Source organism: Lathyrus oleraceus, chromosome 2, assembly GCF_024323335.1.
Source record: "Lathyrus oleraceus cultivar Zhongwan6 chromosome 2, CAAS_Psat_ZW6_1.0, whole genome shotgun sequence".
Taxonomy (NCBI): domain Eukaryota; kingdom Viridiplantae; phylum Streptophyta; class Magnoliopsida; order Fabales; family Fabaceae; genus Lathyrus; species Lathyrus oleraceus.
In genome coordinates, this window is record NC_066580.1 from 338985200 (window position 1) to 339000108 (window position 14909).

The window sequence follows — 14909 nt, forward strand, 5'->3', positions numbered from 1 at the left end:
CTCCATCTATGTTCATACATGCTTCTTTCATGGTTTTTAATTTTTTCATTCACTTTGAAAATTCATAAATAATTGATGGATGATCCAATTGACCTGGGAATTTTTGCATGTTGTCCCTCATGATGTCTAGTATTTTATGAGATTTTTTCCAGAAATTATGCACGGTTGGAATTTAATTTTGCTTAGGGATTGTGTATGTGTATGTTTTCTTGACCTACCTTGCCATTTGCTTCATGAAATGATGAGTTTTGATCCAATGCTCTTGAAACTTTGCATGCTTAAACTAGACATCCTAATTGACATTTTGGTATAGAGTTTGCATTTTTCTCATGTTTTGTTGTTGATTTATGATCTGGTTAAGGTAGGTGGGACAATGTGTGTCACACCATTGCTTGTCCAACTTGTGGAATTTCTTTACCATGCCAAATAAATGCCAATTAATGTTATTTGTTGCATGATGATACTTGTGGATATTTGGATTGATCATGAACTTTTGTGGAATTGTTTGATTCATTTTTTATTTGTTTGAGAATTTCCTTTCTGATTGACCATTTGTGGACTTTTGAATAGTCATGAACTTCAATGATTTGTGAAATGATGGTTGTTTATCATATGGAATTGAAATTTTGTGCATTGATTATAGACATATTGAAGTTTATTTTGGATTTGGTTTGTGGTCTATACCATGTTCCTACTCTATTTTAGGCTTGTGTTAAGATGATGTATAAAATTGTGCCTTCTTTGAGCTTGTTTGGATTGCCTTGCCTTAGGGAATTTAATTTCCATGCTTACACTTGTCCAAATGCCTTGAATTTTGGTGTGATGATCATGTGATGTGTGCTGTTTATCCATGAGTTTTCTTGGGATTTATTGAATTATGTTTGAGTTGATGTGGATTGGTTTATTTTGTTTGCTTCAATGAGCTTTCAACTTGCATACCTTGCCTTATGTGCTTTGTGAAATGAAATTGGTTGATGCTATTGATATGGGACCACTTGGATATTGTTCTTAATTGATTAAGCTTGGTTCATGCCAATTTTCATGTTCTGTTTTGGATTATTGCTCCCTCTTTGACCCTAGGCCTTGTCCTAGTGATTTGTGCTTATGTTTGAGTTGTGTTTTCAGGACAAGAAGCATATGGCCTTGAGGAATTGATTCATTGGCTTGAGTTGCCTATTTGGTTGATGTTGATTAACATTGAGTTGTTTTGTAGGTGATTTAGCTCATTTGAGTTGAGCTTGTGGCTTGCACATTGGTGCTTGATGCTTGTCTGTTTGACTTTGTACAGTTAACTGTTGACTTTTGGACTGTCTGTTTGACTTTTGTTGATTGTATACTGATTGTGTTGGATTATTTTCAGGTACCTTAGTTGCTATAGTTCTTTGAACTTTGCTTGGTTGCTTAACCATCTAGGTATAATTTCCTTGACTTCATGTAGTCTGGAAGACCTGTCCTGTTACTTGGGCAGGCAACTGTCTGAAGCCCTCCTTAAGAGGCAATGCTTGTGTTTGTTTATCTTTGTCCTTGTACATATCAAAAGACCTCCTAAGTGAAGAGGCATTGGCAGATACAAGGGATGTGCAGTCCATCCCCTGCTATTCAGTGTGTCATTCACTTTGCTCACTCACCTTGTGTTGATGCATTGTGGATACTAACCCAAGATCTTTGTACATTGTGTCAGTCATGTGGAGTAGAGTCCCACTTTCTGGACTCCCACACTTTCATTTGTCTGAAGCTCTCCCAGGCCAGGGATAAGAGCTGTGAAGTCTCATCTTCACTTCCCATTCATCTGCTTCACCCTAACTCTCAATGTTAGGGTTAAGAGCTAACATCACCCTGATACAGTGGCTTGTTTGTCGAGGTTGACATGACCCCTTGACTAAAGCCTAGCCTTGTGTGAGCCCCCTGTTTGTATATAGTGTGTGTGTGCTTGCTTTTGTGCTTTTGACTGATTGTGCTGTGTTTGGGATAGCTTGCTGCCTGTGCAAGTTAGGTGGAAACCTCAACCTATGACCATTGTGGATTGTATGATAACTATTAGGCTCTAGTCAGTCTCCCTTCTAGTTTGTCATTTCCTAGTCTCTGGTTAGGAGAAAGTTTCTCCCCTGTTAAGGGGAACTACGTTGCCCTGATCCTCATACCAGATGAGGTACGTAGGCAGGAGGTCGTACGAGATCTCTCCGGGCACCCTTTTTCTTTGTTGTGTGTTTGCTTGATAGTTATTAGGCTCGAGTTCCAGAATCCCTATTAACTTGTTTGTTTGTTTGTTCTTGTGTGTGTTAGGAGATGGATATAAGACCAGCGATTGGCATTCCGTATCCTATTATTGTGTGCTTGGAGTCCGATGTAAGTCCAGCAATTGGCATTTGGTTTCCAGTGTGGGTTTGTGGGTTCGGAGTCTGATGTAAGTCCATCCATTGGCATTCAGTTTCCGTGTTTGCCTGTTTTGTGTGGAGTCTGACATAAGTCCAGCGATTGGTAGTCGGTTTCCTGTGTTGGTATTTTGTTTTGTTTGGCGTGCGTGAGCCAAACTACGGTAGCTCTGATTCTCATTCCAGATGAGATACGTAGGCATAGGATGCGATATCCTATCGAGCACGTTCCCCCTTGTCCCAAACTATGTTGACTCTGATGTTTGTTTCTGACAAACTACGTAGGACCAGGATGCGATATCCTGCCGAGTCACCTTCCTCCGTTCTCCATCTGTGTCTTATTTCAGTGTGTGTGTGTGTGTGCATTCTTTGAGCAGTTTCTTTTGGCAACCTTATCCTATCCTTTTGAGCGTGGATCCCGTCGAGTACGACGGACGTGAGGGGTGCTAATACCTTCCCCTTGCGTAACCGACTCCCGTACCCTGTAATCTCCGGTCGTAAGACCATTTCCTTTCCAGGTTTACTTCGAGCGTTTCCTTTCCCTCTTTGGGATAAATAACGCACGGTGGCGGCTCTGTGTTGTTTTGTTTTAGCCCGCCGGTTGTTTTTCGCGGATGCGACACGTTGTCCTAAAACAGCACCCACGGCGTAATCACTGGCATCACACATTATTTCGAATGGTTCATTCCAATCTGGTGTCTTCATTATGGGTGCAGAGATCAATGCTTGTTTAAGCGTTTGAAATGATTCTAAACATTTATTGTCAAAGATGAATTCAGCATCTTTCCTCAATAGTCCGATTAAAGGTTTAGTTATTTTAGAGAAGTCTTTAATGAATCGTCGGTAAAAACCGGCATGTCCTAAGAAGCTTCGTACTTCTCTCACAGTTTTCGGAGGTTGAAGGTTTTCGATTACCTCTATTTTGGCTTTGTCTACTTCAATTCCTCTGTTTGAGATGATGTGTCCTAAAACAATTCCTTATTGTACCATAAAGTGACATTTTTCCCAATTAAGTACTAGGTTTACTTTTACACGTCGCTCTAGAACTCTTTCTAGGTTTTCAAGACATTCTTCAAAGCTTTGTCCGCATACGGAAAAATCATCCATAAATACTTCCATGATGTTTTCGAGAAAATCGGCGAATATTGCCATCATGCACCTTTGGAAGGTTGCGGGAGCATTGCACAAGCCAAACGGCATTCGTCGATAGGCGAAGGTACCAAAAGGACATGTGAATGTTATCTTTTATTGGTCATCAGGGTGAATTGGTATTTGAAAGAAGCCTGAGTAACCGTCTAGATAGCAGAAATGAGAATGTTTTGCTAATCGTTCTAACATCTGGTCAATGAATGGTAAAGGGAAATGATCTTTTCGGGTTGCTTTGTTTAATTTTCTATAGTCAATGCACATTCTCCATCCCGATTCGATTCGTTTAGTTATAGTTTCTCCTTTTTCATTTTCAATAACTGTTATACCTCCTTTCTTCGGTACTACGTGTACCGGACTAACCCATTTGTTATTAGATATAGGATATATGATACCTGCCTCTAATAACTTGGTTACTTCCTTCTTCACTACCTCACTCAGGACCGGGTTTAGTCTCCTCTGATGTTCCCTAGAAGTTTTACAGTCTTCTTCTAGCATGATGCGGTGCATACAAATAGAAGGACTTATTCCTTTAAGGTCGGTGATGTTGTATCCTAGTGCGGTTGGATATTTTCTTAAGATATGCAGGAGTTTTTCGGCTTCGAGTTTTCCTAGGTCTGCATTAACTATCACTGGTCGTTCAAGTTCTAAGTCAAGGAATTCATATCTCAGATTTTTGGGAAGTGTTTTCAGGTCTAGGGTTGGTTTCTTAAGGTATTGCGTAGGGTCCGATGTTATTGCTAAACATTGGTTGAGTTTGTCTTCTATATTATAGTCAGACAATTTGTCATTCTCTAACTCTGTTTCTTTTATGCATTCATCTATGATATCCATGAAGTAACATGTATCTTCTATTGCAGGTGCTTTCAAAAATTTGGAAAGAATGAACTCAATTTTCTCTTCTCCTACTTTGAAAGTGAGTCGTCCTCGTTTTACGTCTATGATTGCACCGGCAGTTGTTAAGAACGGTCTTCCCAGTATAATGGGTGTAACTTCATCTTCTCTAATGTCCATAATTATAAAATAGGTTGGAATGTAGAATTGACCTATGCGCACGGGAAACGTTTTCAAGAATTCCTACAGGATATCTAACGGAACGATCTGCTAGTTGCACATACATTTTAGTTGGTCTTAATTCTCCCATTTCCAGTTTCTTGCATATGGATAAAGGCATAACACTAATACCGACTCCTAAATCGCATAAGGCTTTGTCTATGACAAATTTTCCTATGTGACAGGGTATAGAGAAACTACCCGGATCTTTAAGTTTAGGAGGCATATTCTGGGTTATAGCGCTACATTCAGCAGTGAGTGTAACAGTTTCGCTATCTTCAAGTTTCCTTTTATTAGAAAGAATTTCTTTTAAGAACTTAGCATATGAGGGCATTTGCGTAATAGCTTCTGTAAACGGAATTGTGACGTTTAATTGTTTTAGTAAGTCAACAAATTTTTTAAATTGGCTCGCATCTTTGGTTTTAATAAGCCTTTGAGGGTAAGGGATAGGTGGTTTATAAGGCGGTGGATGTACATAAGGTTCTGTCTTTTCTACGGTTTCCTTATTACTTTCTTCCTTTTCCTTAGGTTTACTTTCTTCCTCAGTTGACTTTTTAGAGTTTTGGTTCTCAGTTCTTGGATCTACTGGTCCTTCCACTTCCGTTCCACTTCTTAGTATGATTGCGTGAGCGTGGCTTTTCGGGTTAGGTTGGGGTTGTCCAGGAAATGTACCAGTTGGGGCAGCAGTAGGCGCTTGTTATTGAGCTACTTATGATATTTGTATTTCCAGCATTTTGTTATGGGTAGCCAGGGCAACTACTTTACTTGCTAGTTGTTTGATTTGTTCACTAGTGTGTATATTCTGGTTTAAGAAATCTTTGTTGGTTTGCTGTTGAGAAGCTATAAAGTTCTCCATCATGACCTCTAAGTTGGATTTCCTATGAACGTTATTGTTAGATGTAGATGGGGTCGGCTTTTGATATCCCGGAGGTATAGCTGGGGCTTGATTTGGAGCTTGTCCTGGTGCGTATAAAGCATTATTACTCTTATATGAAAAATTTGGATGATTCTTCCAGTTTGAGTTATAGGTGTGCGAGTAGGGATTTCCTTGAGCATAATTCACTTGTTCTGCTTGGATCCTGTTAGGAATTGATAATCAGCAGGAGTGTGACCTTGGATTCCACAGACTTCGCAGTTTTGCGTTGCGGCAACCACGGTGGTTGGAGGTGATACATTTAAGCTTTCAATTTTCTGGACCAGAGCATCCATTTTTGCACTAACGTGATCAAGGCTACTTATCTCGTACATGCCACTTTTCGTCGGAGGTTTCTCCACTATTGCTCGGTCGCTTCCCCACTGATAATGATTTTGGGCCATGCTTTCGATAAGTTGATAGGCATCGGCATAAGGTTTATCCATAAGTGCACCACCTGCGGCGGCGTCTATTGTTAACCTTGTGTTGTATAAGAGACCATTATAAAAGGTATGAATTACTAACCAGTCCTTTAAACCATGGTGTGGACAAAGTCTCATCATGTCTTTGTATCTTTCCCATGCTTCGAAAAGAGACTCGTTATCTTTCTGTTTAAATCCATTTATCTGGGCTCTCAACATAGTTGTTTTGCTTGGAGGAAAATATCGGGCAAGGAAGACTTTCTTCAACTCGTTCCATGTGGTAACTGAGTTGGAAGGAAGAGACTGAAGCCATCTTCTAGCTTTATCTCTTAACGAGAAAGGAAAAAGACGAAGTCGAATTGCTTCTGAAGTGACACCATTAGCTTTAACAGTATCAGCGTATTGGACAAATATGGATAAATGAAGGTTTGGATCCTCGGTAGGATTTCCAGAGAATTGATTCTGTTGCACTGCTTGCAACAGTGAAGGTTTAAGTTCGAAGTTGTTTGCTTCGATTGCGGGTGGAGCTATACTCGAATGCGGCTCATCTTGTGATGGAGCGGCATAATCTCGAAGAGCACGAGCTGGTTCTGCCATCTCGGGTATCGGCGAAGGAAGAAGATTTTTGAGGTCGGGCACTTCGATAGGAGGGAGATTGTTTGCAGCACGATATTCCCGAATTCGTCGTAAGACTCAGAGATATAGTTCGATGTCGTTGATTCGTAAGTAAAACGGCTCGCCTTGTGAGCGAGTGTGTGGCATACAAATCAACGAAAGAAAGAAAGAAGAAAAAAAATGAAAAACCTTAGTCTCTACAGCATAACAGAAGAGTTACGATATCGACTAAATATAAGTCCCCGGCAACGGCGCCAAAAAATTGATCGCGGCTTTATGAGTCGAATTGGGGTACTAACTGCAAGTGCACGGTTCTATCGCATAGTTTTAAAAGATATCGATCCCACAGGGACTTATGAATCGATATACCGTTTTCTAAGGTTACTTCGTAAAGCTAAGGCGGATAATACTTTGGTTGTTTGGGGGAAAAGCTAAACCTAAAATAAGATCTAGGTTAAATATCAATTAAACGGATATCGGTATGTAGTTCATCGTAATTAGAGAATCAATTCTTTGTTGGTTTCTTGGTTTTAAAATAAATCTTTTCAGTGGACACTATTGATTAAAAATCTTATCTGAAACTCTCGCTCTGTTGAATAGACTATGATTTTATATTAACGTAGCTGTCACTTATTAGTTAAGTCCAAAATCACTTTTTGAAAACAATAGAATCCGTAGAAACTCTTTTTAAGAAAAATACTAATCGTTTAAACACCCTCGTCTCAAACTCTCGCTCTATTGACTTAGATTATATAATTAAATTCAAATGCTTAACTCTCGTCCTCACATCCAACATTTAAAAATACTTTTTGAAAAAGATTAGAATTTAATTAACTCTAAAAATTGCTTTCGCCCTGATCTAGAATTAATGTCCAATTTACACTGTCCAGTTAAAAACTCAAACTTTTGCTCTATTGATTTTAACTTCTTTAGTCTTTTACTCTCGTACAAAAACCTTGGTATTAAACCTGTAAATTGAGACCATAAAAAGAGTGATTTTATTTTTTAAGCGTAATTAAACCGACTTAGTTTTGATTCCTTCATTCCGCTTACTTTACATACCGATACCTAAGTAAATTAGCCAGACATGCTAAATAGATCTAAACAATCATCATGCTTAAATAAATCCATCTCAGGCAAACAATATAAATAAACAATAATGCAGGATATATATATAAATTTAAACAATAATTAAAGAACCTGAATAATTAATAGTAATTTTGAACACTCCACCACAGACCGGCTGGATTTGTTCTTGAATTCTTCAATCGGACAGGAAAATAAAAATGAAGGAATAAAAATCTAGGGTCTAACGTAAGGTTAGATCCAGTAAAAGATACACAATAGTTTCCGGTGTAGAAACTATTGTGTGAAAAAAATTAATTAAGTGCTGAAAGGTTAACTGGAAAAGAAAATAAAAAATGCAAATAAAGCAAAAACTGTAAAAAGGTAATGCTGTAAAATATGCTTGCACGGCTGGAAGAGTAAAATTGGACGAAGCGGAGGGAGAGAGAGCTGCAGGGTTTGCCAAAAGCCACTATTTATATTACTCACTTTTTGTAACGGTTTCCAAAGGCTTTTCGTGTAAAAATTCCTCACGTTCCAATAGTCAAGCGTAACAATAGGCTTCAACGTGCCTCTGTTGCGCTTCTGAAGCCAAAAATATAGGAGAATGGTGTGACGTCCGTCACACCATGTGTTACGTTCGTAACACAAGGCAGCAGGGCGTGACGCCCGTCACATCTAGTGTGGCACTCGTCAAAGGCTCAGCGCTTGTACTTTTGGGCTGGGCTTTCGTTTGGTGAAATTGCTTCTCTTCATTTCTTTTTGCACCTCCTTTTCTTCCTTTTTTCACTTATGCTTCAAATAAGCTACCTGAGATAAATGAAAGGAAAATACCGAGTAATATCGAATAAAATGAAATAAATCGAAACCAATAATAATACAATTTAATTAAATCGAGTCCAAAAATGTGATATTATTTCATGTTATCAGTGAAATAATCGATAGCAACAAGGATGAAGAGGTGCCCATTGGAGGTAGTCGGCTCAATCTTTCCAATCATATCAATGCCCCACATAGCAAACGGCCACGGTGAAGACATCACATTCATAGGGTTTGACGGCACATGCACCTTATCAGCATAAATCTGGCATTTATGACACTTCCGAGCATATTTAAAACAATCAGATTCCATGGTCATCCAGTAATAACCCGCTCTCAACAATTTCTTAGCCATTGCATGTCCGCCGGCGTGAGTACCGAAGGAGCCTTCGTGAACTTCTTGCATTAACATGTCCGCTTCGTGTCTGTCCACGCATCTGAGAAAAACCATGTCGAAGTTCCTCTTATACAGCACATCGTCTTTGTTCAAGAAGAAACTTCCCGCTAATCTTCTCAAGGTCTTTCTGTCATTGTTGGATGCCCCTGCAAGGTACTCTTGATTCTTCAGAAAGCATTTGATGTCGTGATACCAAGGCTTGTCATCAACTACCATTTCAGCAGCAAACACATATGCGGCCCTATCAAGGCGCATAACGTCGATCCTAGGAGCGTGGTTCCACCGAATCACCTTGATCATGGAGGATAGAGTAGCAAGAGCGTCTTCCATTTGGTTTTCGTCACGAGGTATATGATGCAACTTTACTGTTGTGAAGAAAGTCAACAGTCTTCTCGTGTGATCTCTGTAGGGGACCAGAGTAGGCTGGAGAGTATTCCAATCACCATTCACTTGATTGATCACCAGAGCTGAATCTCCGAAAATATCTAGAGTCTTGATTCTCAAATCAATGGCTTGCTTAATTCCCAAGATACAGGCCTCGTACTCAGCTTCATTATTGGTGCACTCGAAAGTCAGACGAGCGGTGAAAGGCATGTGGGCACCTTTCGGCGTAGTAATGACTGCATCAATTCCACTTCCTTTGTGTAAGACCCCAATTTTTGCCCTAAGATCCCTCATGACATCATAATATTGCATTTGCAAAAGCCTCAAGGATCATGAGCATCTTGGTTCCCTTTGCCTTTGGGTGGAGCCTCTTGTGAGTGGTTTGAGATCATAAAGCATACTTGAATTGTATATCATTGATTTTCTCATTTTATTTATTAACCAAAAACACAAAAATATGTCATTAACATTTCTTGTTTGTAGCTTGAGCAATCACCAGGTCTAGAAGCTTCTAGGAGATCCTTTGTGCAATAAAAAGGTCAAGAGAAGATGAAAGCAAGCATGGCAATGGTTACCAAAGCTCTCATCCATCAAATAAGCCTCCCTAGTATCTCAATTCATCATTTTGATCAAATCAAGTCAAGGGGTTTGAGGTTTGTCTCTCAAGGAAACCCTAATCCATCTGTTCATCAACTGTGCCTTGCCCTTGAAGCAACCTCAACCCATGGTCAAATACCATCAAGGGAAGTTCTTCAATTAATCATTCCATGCATATTTGAACTTATTTGAGTGTCCTCAATCATCAATTCATCAAGATATGAGTTGTGGACTTGAGAAATGGATCAGTCAGTTCATCTGACTATTTTGAAATGCACTGAGACCTAACTCTTTATGTGTTGGTCAAATGGAGATGATCCCAAAAGAAAGAATGATCTTAAGAATAATATGAACAACTTTGATGTTCATAAAAATTTGATTTGAAGCTTGGGAAGTCATCTTCCATTCCAAGACATTATAGGTCATTTTGACTGAAACCCTAATTTTGGGTCAACTTCCCAAGAACATAACTCATTCATTTTTTATGATTTTGAGGTGGAACCAAATGCATTGGAAATCTTATTGTTTCTACTAAATTGTTTATGTTGAGAACAATTTCAAAATCTCAAAATAAATACATGTGATAATGCAAAACATTATAGGTCACTTTGGGCCAAATACATGGAAATGGAAAAAAATCCAACTTCAAATGCCCATAACTTCTTCATCAAAAATACAAATGATGAAACTTTAAGTCCAAATTGATTTTCTTGAAGAGATATACAACTTTCATGTTGAAGGTTTTATCATTTGGAGCTTTCATCATTGAGACAGAAGGGCTTGAACATTGACCAAATTTGGAAACTTCACTTTTGCATGTTTTGCACCCTATACTTTAAATTCAAAATTCACTAATTTCCACACTCCAAATGAGTTTTTGTTCAACATAACATTTGTTCCTCATGGTAAGACCTTTCCAACCATTACCCACATGCCTATGTTTCAATTTTTCAAGTGGCAGTTTTGAAGAGGTGAAGCTTTGTGACCAATTGTGCATGTCATGTTAAATTTCCATACACAAGCCAATGCCTTGCAAATTGCACGTCCATTTCAACTTTTTTGATCATCAGCATGCAAATGCAATAGATTTTGGGCCTTCCACATGATCACAGAAGCCCATGCAAGGAGAAATCCATTTTCCATGCACACGAGTAAACTCACTTGCTCAGCCATTTCCAGCTATAAATACATGTGCTATGCTTCATAATTTTCCAACCTAAGGGCGCCTGAAATGCTGCAAGAGTGAATCCTCAACCATACCAAAGGAACTAAGTTCATTTTTCTCAAAAAATTCAGATTTGAAATTCAATTGAATTTGGTTGAATTCTCAGATCTAAAGTTCCTAAACCTTCATCATTTGATCCATTGAAGTTATGTTTTGCAAAAGGAACCAAGGAAAGGGACTCAAAGCTTCACAATCCAAAGGTGTGGATCAACTGGTTTTTGCTTCGATTCTCCTTATTCTTTGATCTATTGGCCTTGATATTGTGTTGTCTGAAGTCCTCTCTATAGAGGCATCATTGTTGTATGCTTAATTTTTGAAATCGAGCAAGTTCATGATAAACACCATCAAGCTTCCATCTCTGATTTCTCTCTTAATAGGAATCTAGAGTGGAAGTGAGTGGTATAGGAGTGATATACATCACTTCACCTTTCAAACGGTGCCTGGATCGTCCATTTTAATGAGCATCTGGACCTCTCTGTTTTTTGGCCTTCGCCGGAGCTCACCGGAGAAGACGGTGGCGCTGGGCACCGTCTCATTGCCAGATTGAATGTGAGCCTTTCAATGCAATTCCCAGATCTAATCTCCACCCTCCAATGATATGACTTATTTTAATTCAGTGTGTGGTTGCATTGACTGAGGACTTTGGTGCGCGCGCATGCCATGACCATTAGATCCTCCACGTCAATTAATGAGGATCCATCCAAAGCTTCCTGATTTTTTCTATTTTCTAATTTCTGATTTTATTTTCTTTATTTCCTTTTATTTCAAAAAGTCATACCTCTTTTATTATTGGTCCAAAAAATATGGGACCAATTGCATTATTTCTATTTCTAATTCTAGTTTCTAAAAATGATTTTTAATATTTTTTATTTTATCATTTGATATTTTTTATGAATTTTCTCTTTTCTGTTTATTTTTAATTCATTTTAAATATCTTTTGATATTCAAAAAATACAAAAATATTTTCTCAACCTATTTGAATGATGATGGATCTATGAAAAATATTCTCATCAATTTTTTAATTGATTTGAGATTTATTTGAGATTTTAGTTCAATTAGGTCATTTTTATTCATTTTTAATTGATTAAAAATAGTTTCTGACTTTTAAAAATGCTGAAATTTTTTGTCAAACTTTGTTTGACCATGTTGTACTTGGGATAATTCACTTGGACTTTTCAAAGTTGATTTGAAGTGATTTTGAAGTTTGATCTTTCTTTAATATTTTAATTCAAGTTTATTTTCAAATATTAAAAAAGCCAAAAATATTTTGTTTATTTCTTGACTTCCAATCTTCATCTCATTTCTGATTTTGAGAGTTTGACCTTGATCTTCCCTATATTTGGTCAACATGTATGGATTGGTACATTCCATTTTACTTAATGCACCTTATGTTCTTCATTTCCATTATCAATCTCCTTCTTCTTCTTCTTTTCTTTTGATCAATGAGTTAAAGGTTGATAAGTTAGCATTGATTAGGGAGGTTTAATCTTCCTTGATTCAAATCTAATTCATCTTGATCAAATGATCAAGTGAATGGCTTTGCATTAAGGATATGTTATCTTCTAAATCATGCAAAGAACTTAAACCAATACAAGATCATTTCTCTTCTTCTTTTTGGCATGGCAAGTTGTTGGAACTTGGTTCACTAATCAAGACTTCTAACTTGTGTTGTTGCCTACATTATTATTGACCGGCCTCAGATAGTTGTGACTTCTACATAAGTCCAATTACGATTGCTTAACATAGCGCTAAATTTGCCTTATGGCACACTAACTACTAACATTAACCATTAACAATTAACATTTACTTTTTGCTCTTTACTTTTATGCAATTTATTATTTTTGTACATATTATTCATTTGCTATTTCCTTTGCTCACTTGAGCACATGTTTACGTTAATGCAATTTGCCTTTTGCTCACTTGAGCCCATATTTGTGTATATATTATTATGCTTGTGTTTTGTTTTGATTGTTGTGGACCAAAATGCAAAGAAATGGACAAATGGACTTAGTTTCTAGGACTTTCCCTATGCAAATTGGAGTAAAAGGATCCTAATGTTGAAGATGGATTAGAAGGACCAAACCTCTAAAATCACTCTTGTCCATTCTTGATTTACTCCATGGAACTTTTGATGTGTGTGCTTTTATGCTAGGGAATCCTATGAGAGCTCAAATTGGAGAGCCATTGCCATGTTCATCCAAAGTGAAAGATACAAGATGCATTGAGGATCTCTTAAAAAACTTGTTTGATTGTTGCTTGAACTCACCATCATTTTGCTTGCATATTCCAAAGGATGGGAGCTACTTGGATCATCATTATGATCTCAAGAGAGGAACTCCATTTGTGGTCTTGTTCTCTTACCCCTTATCTCTTGTATGCTTAGGACTTTGCCATTCTTCTTCTTTCCTCCACTCTAACCTAAGCCAAAACGTTTTGTGCAAACATTTAACACTTCTTTTCAAACATTAGAAACCTAAGCCTTATGCTTTTGATTTTAAAACTTTCTTTTCATAACATTTATTTTGATTTGAATCTTTAAGTCAACTTTGACCAAATTTTGTATATACTTTTCATTGGTAAATATAACCCATCCAAATGTCTTTTGTGGTTTCAATGGCCACTTTCTTAATCAAATTTTTCATAACCTTTAGATATTTGGTTTGAGTTATCCTTGAGGTAGTTGTAATACTCACCTGTATCCTTAGTGATGGACAATGAGTCTTCCATGCTTATTATAGGGTTAACCCCTCACTAGCATGTTGAAGCTATCCTTACATGGTGGATTTATGGTTTTAGGTTGAGTTTTCTCCCTTGGATAACAAAAGACCTTAAGGCTTTTGGACCAATCAATTCACCAAATCATTTTGAGATTTTTACCCCCGAACTACGAGGTTTTGATCCTAATCTTTTTCAAGATGGTACGTAGGCAATGGGTTTATCCATCCAAACATAAAAAATGTAAATAACTTGTACATTCTCTTCTCATCTCTTCAATCATGTTTGCACAAACAAATTCTCACAAAATACCAACCTTACAACAAATGTGAAAAGGGCTCCCTAGGAGTACCTAGGATGTTTTGGGTGCGTAACACCTTCCCATTGCATAACCAACCCCCTTACCCAGATCTTTGACATTTTTACTAGATTTTGATTCGATAAAACTTTTAGGTTTTTGTTCGCTTTCTAACCATTCCTTTGGATAAATAGAAGTGCGGTGGCGACTCGACTTGTATGGTTTACCTTGGATTTAGTCAATATCTCTAATGGTAACGAATACCCTGCTACAGAAAAGTGGCGACTCTGCTGGGGTGATTTGCCTAGTGGGTTTTGCCTACTTTTCATATTTGTTGTATTGTATTATATTGTTTTGTGACATATTTTTGTGCAATTTGGGATTACTGTATTGTATGTAATGATTGAATTGCTTGAATATTAATTCCTTGTATGCTTGGTGATCTTTGTGAGATGAGTTCTATACCCGAACTCGAGTGCACTTAGGATAGGAGAATGGCATAGTCTTGTTGACTTGTGTGGAGTTATTCCTTAGCAAGTTGACTTGCAAGCCCATTCACTTGGTGGAGGTCATGTTGGGATCAATAATGTCACACAAGTAGTTGTGGTTAGACATTACTCTTTCCAATATAGACCTTAGAAGCCAAGGACCTTAGTTTACTAAGCCCATCTTGGCCTATTCTTAGGATGTAGTGCGAAATTCGTTCAAGTGTAAGATTTGATACGATTGTTACGCGATACTACACTCATAATAGTCTCTCTTAAGAATATTTTTGGGATACGAGTAGTCGTTTCTCCGATAATATCCGAAAGATGGGATGATGACTATGGGAACCTCTTGTAGAACATGTTTGGCAGGTTAAACCCTAGTACACTCCCTTTGGGTGGT

General features: G+C 37.8%; 1 non-coding gene across 1 annotated transcript; it reads left to right on the top strand.

Moving 5' to 3' along the window:
* Nucleotides 1-6018: 6018 nt before the first annotated feature.
* LOC127125021 (small nucleolar RNA R71) lies at nt 6019-6125 on the top strand. The gene has a single exon (XR_007804487.1). It is a non-coding gene; the product is annotated as a small nucleolar RNA R71 (small nucleolar RNA).
* Nucleotides 6126-14909: the final 8784 nt, after the last annotated feature.